The sequence below is a fragment of the Papaver somniferum genome, chromosome 1, assembly GCF_003573695.1.
Source record: "Papaver somniferum cultivar HN1 chromosome 1, ASM357369v1, whole genome shotgun sequence".
In the NCBI taxonomy this organism is placed as follows: Eukaryota; Viridiplantae; Streptophyta; class Magnoliopsida; order Ranunculales; family Papaveraceae; genus Papaver; species Papaver somniferum.
This window is the reverse complement of record NC_039358.1, coordinates 163795111-163805819: the sequence shown is the minus strand read 5'-3', so window position 1 is coordinate 163805819 and position 10709 is coordinate 163795111.

Genomic DNA, 10709 nt, shown 5'->3' with positions numbered 1-10709 from the left:
TTATACAGTGTCATAGTACTATTATGTAACATCAAAGTCCAATTGTATCACGGCTTTAACAATAATACTACGGTGATATGTATCACTCCCCCTTAGTCAATACTCCATCTCGATCATGGAAACCACTCCCCCTTACACAATGATCCGAAAACCATATGTATTTGTAGTGTGAACTACAATATTTCTCCCCCTTTTTGTCAATAAAATTGGCAAAGGTACAAGAACGGGATCATAATGAAATTTCCACAAGACACATTTCATGACCAAAAGAAAATACATACCAACTTAATTTAGATGCAATCTAATAGCCGAAGCTATCAGTATTCATCAAGGAGTTTTAAGATACAAGATAACCCCTATAAAATTACACAGCCGCACACCCGGCAAGATATTACCATTAAGCACAAGTTCAAAAGAACTTTCCCCCATTTGATGTCATTCCCGAGAGAACAACAAGAGCGACCTTAATTTCGAAAGAAAAGAAGGATTTTTTTAATTTGGACACCAAAAACCATGAGAATGATTTTATATATCCAAAACTCAACCAAATTAACCACAAGTAAACCCATGATTAATTCAATTGGAATACGCAACTAAATCAAGCCACAAGAGTGATCAATTTAATTGAAAGTGCTCAACATAAGTAAACTCACGGAGCTACGACTAAGTCAATCACACGGAGATGACTAACTTAACCGTTCAAATACTCAACATAAGGAAAACCTTACAGAATATACGACTACATTAACCAACAGAACATGATAGTGTAGCCTTTCATATACTCAACACAAGATCTTGTGGAATATATGAAAACTCAACTAAATTAATTACAAGAGAACCTATAATTAATCTAATTGGAATACAAATAACCAAAATTAATCACCGAAGTAATCAATTTAATTATTTTGGGCTCAACATAAGAGAACTTATGGAACCCCGACTAAGTTCATCATATAGTATGACAACCTTAACCGTACATGTCCTCAACATAAGAAAGAAAACTTATGAAGTACAAACTAAATAACCAAACTTAGTTGATTAATTTAGTTCCTATTGCTCAACATATAATATCTTACAGAAAACCAACCAAGCCAATAAGAAAAATCGACTTAGTTATAAGGTGCTCAACATAAGACACACAATGGAGCCTTCACGGTAAAACATAATAAAATGGATCAATGAAGATCCATACCGTGGATAACATACAAGGATCTATTCTATTTTCCATCATAACAATATAATATACTTTATCCTTGTCAAACAAAATATATCATCCTATTTTCCATCAAATACATGATTGCATAGGCATAACTTTTGTATATGTCAAAAGTCCGTTCGTCCTTTCATCAATACGAATACAAACTCATGGACGACTTTACTTTTTACCGCAATATGGGACCTTCAAGTTCACGGACGCGAACAATACATATCTCATAAAAATATTGCGATATCACAAACCATTAAAATACTGCAATAAACATGATCCTCCAAATATTTTTAGAATTTAAAACCAATAAATTTAAAAAATAACACAAGAAGATGAAAATAAAAATAGCTATGTGTAGTCACAATCATCGCTATTCAAAGCACTAGTTATTCTTCCAACTAATCCAAAAAGAAGACATACTAGGCAAATAAGAAGATGCATCACTCATCACCTTCATCATCGTACAATTTCCAAGTAGCTTGAATTGAATCCGACTCTTCCTTGAGCTCGGGACACTTGATTCCAATTAACGACACTTGATATTTTAAGGACTTCACTCTTGCATTTACCTTGCATACACCCTTGTAAACTTTTTGAATAAGCCTCAAGATGGTAGGGTCTTCAACATCAAGAGGAGTACCTCTTTGTCGCTTGCGAACATTTTCCCTTATACGTCGAAAATTACATGGACGAACAAGTTTGGGAACCCCAAGAGAATTTCCAATAAAATCAAGTCCACGATCACGGCAAATTTGGCTAATCAAACAAGGATAGCCTAACATCTTGATGTGGGAAGTCATCGTCATCATTTGAAAGATGATAAAGCCACAAATATCAAGATATGTATTGTCGGATGCAAGGAAGAAGACTAATTCCGCAAATTCATAACTCCACCAAGAATTCTCAATTGTGGAGGGACAAAGGTTAGAGATACCGAGTTTTCCAAACGTCATTAAAGCAATAGTAATATCATTAGTAGGAAACTTTCCTTGACTCCAAACAACCTTCTTTCCACAAAGTCCAATAGAGATATCATCATATGAAGGACGTTCATCACTTGGTCTAGGTAACCGTACGTTGCCCAACAGTATTTTGGTGACCCTTGAAATTAACTCTCTATTAACAAGAAACCTTTCTCTATTTATCATGGATTTGAATTTCATCTTCTTAAAATCAACATCATGAAATGTTGGCATAGAAAATCCTTGTTAGAGAGTCAAAACCTTCACTGAGGCCATTAAAGATATTCCCAAGATTGAACTTTTTGAAGCAAGCTAAATCCTCTTCATATCCACTAAAGGTTTCCAATTTCTTTTCTAGAATAAAACCTTTGGAAGCAATTCTATCAAAAGTTATAGCACAAGAATCATTCACAAACCTAATTCTAAGAGAATTTTGATCACAAGGAGGATTCAAGCTAGAGGATTTTGAGCTTTTAGAACTCCTTTTCATGCTTCTAGTACCCATCATAAAGAGATATACAAGAGAAATTACTTACTTAAAGAGAACCTCAAACACCCTTCCTTTTGATTTCTTCAAAGAAGCTTTAATGGTGGAGAAGTACAAACCCTAGTTCACGTACGCGGACGGAATATGAGAGAGAAGAAGGTTTGCGGACCACCAACATATATATCCCTCATTCATGGGCTTCGGCTGTACACGAACAGTGACCCACAAGACTTAGGGGATATTCTTAGCTCTTTTCACATTAAAGGTATGCAACCAACATCTAACAGAAGCAATAGAAAGTTAACTAAGCACAACACAACTGTACACAACACAAACTATTTCTTGCCCCACTTCAATATATGTACAAATGGGGTAAATGCCAATCTTGTTACCAAGAGGCATAATGTGCAGAGGAGTTCTCATGTGATATGTCTGGTTGATAAGTGTGAACAGTCCCTATAGTATAATCAAAATAATGATGATAGTCAGGGCAGTTAGAGCTTCCTATCCTTCGTTTATTCTGGCTAGAAGAAGGATCTTCCGATTTCTGTGTTGTACAGTATCAACAGATTTAATACATACGAAACCCTTTTCGGAATGATTCTTAGACTTAACAAAATTAAGTTTTTCTAAGAATTTAAAAACGCCTTCGAACGCTTTAAACTGATCTTTATCAATTGATCCATCACGATAGTATTCCTCATAGAGATCAAGAGTTAATCTAGTGAGGTTACATATCCTTGAGCGTATTGAACGTTTTCCCAATTGTTCCTTCTGTTTATTTTTTCCTTCAGATTGCTTCTTAACATCTAAATCTTCCCTTTTAGATGAAGTAAGATTATCATGAGAACCCAGAGGTTTTAACCATAACAATCTTTGAACAATCTTTACGGAATTCTGGCGTGCGTTACAGATGCCAGGAGCAAGTTTTCCAAAGAAATTTCCCATAGGGAAATTTATATGGAACGAACAAACACAAACTTATTAGGTTTACCGTGTTTGCCTGCTCTGCTACCAATTGAAAAGCGGGGGTCTAACAACACCACCCAATATTTCGCTTAGCAATCTGTATGGACTAACTCCGAAATACTTTGCTAGAGAATCAACTAGACAGTCAGACTAGATAAAAGTATCTCAAGGAGTTAATATCTCTCACTTGATTTGATTTTTACTCCAGCTAAAAAACAATAGCGAGTCTTTATCAAATACAAGGAATACTTGGACGGTACCAAAGACCAATGTCCAAGGATCAATCAATATCAATCAACAACCAAAGGTTGGCTTTCCAATTGATGATCACGAACGCACAACCTGTATTATTTCAATAATATAAAATATAATGCGGAAAAAAAATAACACAGACACCATAAATTTTGTTAACGAGGAAACCGCAAATGCATAAAAACCTCGGGACCTAGTTCAGATTGAATACACATTGTATTAAGCCGCTACAGACACTAGCCTACTGCAAACTACCTTCGGACTGGACTATAGTTGAACCCCAATCAGTCTCCCACCGATCCAAGGTACAGTTGTACTCCTATGCCTCTGATCCTAGCAGGATACTGCGCACTTGATTCCCTTAGCTGATCTCACCCACAACCAAGAGTTGCTGCAACCCAAAATCACAGACTTGACAATAAACAGATATGTCTCACACAGAAAAGTCTATCAAAGGATAAATATGTCTCCCACAGATAAACCCTAGTTTTTGTTCCGTCTTTAGATATAAAATCAAGGTGAACATGAACCAATTGATAATCCGGTCTTATATTCCCGAAGAACAGCCTAGATTAATCAATCACCTCTCTACAATCCTTCCTGACTACACAGGCGGTTTGCCGAGGAATCACAAACAGTGAGACGAAGATGTTTGTGACTTCTTTATCTTGCCTATCGGAGAACTCTCACGATCTCAAGTCAATCAATCGATTGTACTCGTACGATAGAAGATGCAAGATCAGATCACACAACAACGATAAAGTAGTATCGGTCTGCCTTCACAATCCCAATGAAGTCTTTAAGTCGCTAACCTGATTTTAGAGAAGAAAATCAAAGGTTAATGGAGATCGACTCTAGCGGGCGCACTAGTAGCACACATACGTGTGGGGATTAGTTTTTCACAATGCTAGATGTCTCCTTTATATAGCCTTCAAATCAGGGTTTTGCCTTAGTTACAAAGCAATCCTTATTCACCGTTAGATGAAAACCTGATTTAGATTCAAGCTAATATTTCTCAACTGTTAGATCGAAAAACCTAGCTTGTCACATACATTTTGGTAAACGTTTACTGGGTTCGTGAAAAACATGCCCAAACGTGTACGTGTATGTTGGTTCAACATAGTAACCCAAAAAGGTCAACCATATGAGCATTTTATATTAACCTTGTTCTTCTCCACCATAACTAGTTCAATTGACTCAAATGAACTAGTTAAAGAGTTGTTCAATTGCTATGAGATCTTATGTAACTACACAAGACACAATTTAAACAAAGATGATTCGATTCGATTGAATCGGCTCATGAACTTTATAGCCACGGTTTGCATAAAGAATTCCTTAGCAATTTAATATTTCATGTTCAGAGCACATCTTTAGATCATAACCTCTTAAGTTCACAAACAAGTTCGCGGACTTAAGTTAATCGGTTGAGTTTTCCAAACTCAGCAGAAATTCTCGGAAAGAGAACTTCCGCCAGTTCGCGGACTTAGCACACAAATGAGATTTGGAAAATCCAGCAGAAATTATCGGTCGAGAACTTCCGTCAGTTCGCGGACTGGGTTCGCGGACTTGGCAAGCCAATTCCACAATCCTCCCGATTTCTCTTGATCAACAAAGTTCGAAAACTCGGTTCAAGGAATACATGGTTATGTAATCTAAACTCTAATTTCAATCATTGAGACATTCTCAGAGGACGCTATGTAGCCGTTATTCACAGACCGATTCACGTCAGAGCAATTCTCAAAGTGATTGAAACTTTTCATGACTTTCGTCACTAGGTGAAGATAAACTTGATCAAAGCGAAACGCTTTACCAACACATGATTTCGAGATATAGATAGGCGAGATATACTCGGCTCGAAATATCAAATGTGTATGATCTAGTCTATATAGCATACGACTTTTGTCTCATAAGAAGTAGGAGATAGAAGAGATAGACTTTTGAGTGATAGATAAGTTCAAGTCTCCACATACCTTTTTGTTGATGAAGTTCCACGGTTTCTTGTATAGATCTTCGTCGTTGTATGATGAATCGCCATGAAGTCCTTGATCTCAACTACACTTTTTTATCCTAGTCCGAGACTTAGCTATGTAGGCTAGAAATCAAGACTCATAGTTTTGATCACTAACATTGACAAACATGCTTGAGATAGCAACGCATGCGAGGTCGACCGAGCTATGATCTAACAGTTTAGATTTGTTTTCTACGGCACACCCAATTTACCATTTCCAGCAGAATCAGTTTTTACCCTACCACATCTTGTTTATGTGTGAGAGAATTATACGAAGAGTGGTATTTGTTGTTCTTACAAGAGTTTTTCGGCCGAGACCGTTTCTCTTTTTTCCGAACAGTTGATTTCATCAGATGATATGAGCATTTTTGTTCCTGTTTTAATTTCTCTAGTTCACATTCTAGATTCCCAATTCTTTTAGTCCATATGTTCCTTTTTTTATTTTTGGAATTCAGCCTTTACTGAAAGAATTTCCTTACTCAAAAGATCGATTCTTTCTCTTGTGGAATGAGCATTTTCCAATGTGGATTTTTTAAAATTGTTTGAATCATAACCTTGTTCATTATCAACATATGTGAGAAAAACTGCATTGGGTAACGCATCCTCAGAACAATAGACTAAGGTTGCTATCCATGCCTTAGTTTCTCTCAATGGTCCTTGTTGGGACACATGGATATGTGATGACCATGACCAAGACATTTTAAATAGACTTTATGAACCTTTTAATCCTTATTCTTGATTGATGATTTTTTATGACTTTCCCTCTTTCTCTGTCTAAGAGTTTTCTTCAACTGTTGTATAAACAGTGACAGAGTTATTAAGGATATTCTCATCTTTCTCATTAATTTTTTGGACTTAGAGATTTATCATTAACATTTCTTCCCACATTTGAAATATAATGATTGTCTCTTTTGTGTTGTATATCAAAGATTTTCAACTTTCCAACCAGAGTGTTCCTGGAAAGTGTATCAAGATTATTTCCTTCTATGATGGCATGTTTCTTAGCCTTGTATCTTGTTGGTAAGGATCGAAGAATTTTCATCAAAATGTACTCTTGGGAGATAATCTTCCCTGATGCAAAACAAGCATTAACAATACTAGACACCTTTTGATTAAATTCTTCAAACGAATCCTCATCAGACATATTGAGGTTTTGCTAGTCAGAAGTTAGGTTTTGAAACCTAGCATATTTTTCTGAGGTATCTCCTTCAAATATGGTTTCTAAGATATCCCAAGCATCTTTAGACTTCGTGCACGAAATCACATTTAACTGAAGATCTGGGCTTATGGCGTGGATAATAGCGTTTAACCCGTCAGAATTATGCTTTGCAACACTTATATCGGTTTCACTATATTGTACCAATGGATTCGCAATAGTAGCTCCGTCTACAACAACTGTTGGTGCGTTATATCCAATAACTTCAATTTTACATGTCTCAAAGTCACGGGCATGTAGAAAGGAACGCATAACGATTTTCCACCATAAGTAATTTGAGCCATCAAACGCTGGTGGTACGTTCATAGAGATTACACTCATGTTCATATAATCAGACTGCTTCAAACACAGACTTATTAGGTCATAATGTGTTTGCCTGCTCTGATATCAACTGAAAACGCCGGGGGTACCAAAATACACCCCCCAACTTTTTCTTAGGCAATCTGTATGCACAAAATCAACACAACTTCGAGAGTAAAAACTCAATCAAGGAAAGTCCCTAGAGTTATCTCTCTCTCACTCTCTCTCTCTCTCTCTCTCTTGTTGTTAGAACGTTTACAGAATTGAATCTGTGAACCTAACTACAAAGAGAGTTCTTGGACGGTACCAAAGACCAATGCCCAAGGATCAATTAAGTCTTACCAAACTAACAAAGTTGGACCTAGCTATTGTGATTGATCAACGCACAACCTATGATATTTCAATTATAAATATAAACAATATAATGCGTAAAAAGAAATAACACAGGCACCAGAAATTTTGTTAACGAGGAAACCGCAAATGCAGAAAAACCCCGGGACCTAGTCCAGATTGAACACCAAACTGTATTAATTTGTTATAGACACTAGCCTACTATCAATTAACTTCGGTCTGTAATGTAGTTGAGCCCGAACTCAATCTCCACTGATTCAGGTACAGTCGCGCTCCTTACGCCTCTTGAACTCCCAGCAGGACTCTACGCAATTGATTCCCTTAGACGGTCCCATACCAACTAAGAGTTGCTTCAACTCAATTGAAAACTTTAAACCAAATTTTCCTCCCACGGATTAAGCCTATTATTGATTTCCTGATTTACGATCTAAACAGATGATCAGATCAAATGATAGATCCAGGATGGAAATCGATAACAACTTAGACAAGAGTCTGGCTATCCTAAAAATCCGGACTTATGCAACCCGAAGTGCAGCCTATACTATTATTCACCTCACAAGTATAAAACTTGCAGAATCAATAAAGTATGAGACGTGGAGACTTTTTTGATTAATATCTATCTTGTTTGATGGAGCAAGGCTCTACAAACAATGAAGATCAGGATACTCAAGTTATCAAGATAAAAGATAACTAGAGCTGGCTTCACGAATCCCAATGAAGTCTGTAGTTGTTAAACCCTAAAAGGGTTTCTGGAGAGGACAACTCTAGATACAACTAGGACACGCTGGAAAGTACTGTCAGGATTCAAAGATCCCAGTTGCCAAGAGTTCCCCTTATATAGACTTCAAAGCCTAAATTGCTTTAGGTTTAAGTTAAGATAGATTTGGAACCAAGCAATCAATATTCACTGTTAGATGAAAGATTTGAATCTTATTCATATATACAAGATATACACTATGGTTAGGTAAACCGTAACCGAACCGTATATAAAGACTATGTTCAACATGGTTAGCCGAAACTAGCCATTTGAACTTAAAATCTTAACACTCATTTTCATGTTCATAAGACATTAATATTGAGTCACAATCATGTGATCAAATGAGTCTAGTGTTGATTACAGAATTGATAAAATGAAAATTACTTCAAGGAAATAATTTAATCGCAATTGAATCATAATCGATATAGTTTGTAAATGTACAAAGTACAAATACTTGAACCATTCATGAATCGGCTGTGTCACAGTACGTGGACCAGTTTGCAAACTTATAAGCAATGACCGAGTTTCGGAGTCAACAGAACTTCTTAGTTCATAAACCAGTTTGCACACTTATGCAATTACCGAGTTCCGGACTCTATAGAACTTTTCAGTTCATGTACCGGTTTGTAAACTTTGAACAAACTCAAAGTTCTGGAGTCTACAAAACTTTTTAATTCACGTACCGGTTTGTAAACTTATGACCTTTGCCGGTTCCGGAGTTCACAGAACATTCAGTTTGCGTACCGGTTTGGGTACTAAACTGGTTCTAGAACATAGCTGTTTTGGCTCGCATACTGGTTTGATTATTTTAACCTGGTTCCCTTAGCACAGTTCTACAATGGTTTGTATATGAATATACATACCCCGGATCACGAAACAAACAGATTTTCCCATGATGTACATACGAATATGCATATCACACAAATCTGAAAGTCGATATATAGCTACTTCGCTACGTGTACGTAAACATGTAATACGCCTTTAGACATACAACAATTTTCTCAGTTTGTAAGACTGGTAACACTGTCTTATATTCCGAATGTAGTAGTTCTATATTTCTCTAAGTCAATTCGAAACATTCCTGAATAACATCAATAACACATATCACTGTTCCAGGCTATTTTCGAATGATAAACTTGAATCATGATTTGGTTTCGAACAATAAATTGCTCTCCACCGAATTTGATCAAGTATGAACAAATGTTCATTAATCTTAGTCATTATATTTCGAGAAATTCGTAAACTAAATAATTAGTTCTCGACTCGAAATTCATGTCTATGCAAGCTAGTCTAATTAGTTATGAGACAATCGTCTCAAGATAGAAAAGTGAATATAACTTGAGAAATAGGTGGTGCAGTCTTCACTTACCTTTTTTTGATAAAGTTCTCCAAAAGCTTCGGTTGATCTTCGCCTTCAAACAGTATAATGCAAATGATGATTGGTTCGTTTCTCAACTCCATTATCCTAGACCTAGACTTGACTAATTGTAGACTAGAAATCAAGATATAGTTTTGACAACTAAATTTGAAAACAAGCTTGATATAGCAGCACTTGTGAGTTCGACCGAGCAATACTCTAACAAAAAGTTTTAGATATCTATCTTGAGGAATCACAAAGTCTAAGGCGAAATGAACTTTGAAATATCTATCTATCTCGTTCTTGATCAAAGTTTGACAAAAACCTCAACGATCAATAAGAACAAGATTAGGATACACGAACTATCAGGTAAAAGATAGTCGGACATGGATTCACAAATCCCTAAGTGAAGTCTTTTAGTCGTAAACCTATTAATGTTTCTCATAGGAAACCTAAGTTAATCTGTCAAACAACTAGGACACATAAGTGACAAGGATTGAAATTCTCAGTTGTTTGAGTCTCTCTCTATATAGATTTTCAAGACTATAGGTAACTTTGAATTCAATCTAAGATAACTTGAGATTAAAGCAAACATTTTCTCAGTTTAGATGAAATTATTATTAGGAATTCATGTAAGCATCTGAGAAGTTTGTCTTGAAATTACACAGAAGAATATGCATTATGAGCCAGGGTACTGGAACCGTGTATAATGATAGTCCATAGAAAATATCCGTTAAGAACTTATAAGCATAATCATGTTCAATGACACTCAAGACTTAAACCGTGATTCACAAACACAAAGTGATTTAGTGAACAAAGTTGTCTTAGAAGTGTTTATGAGAG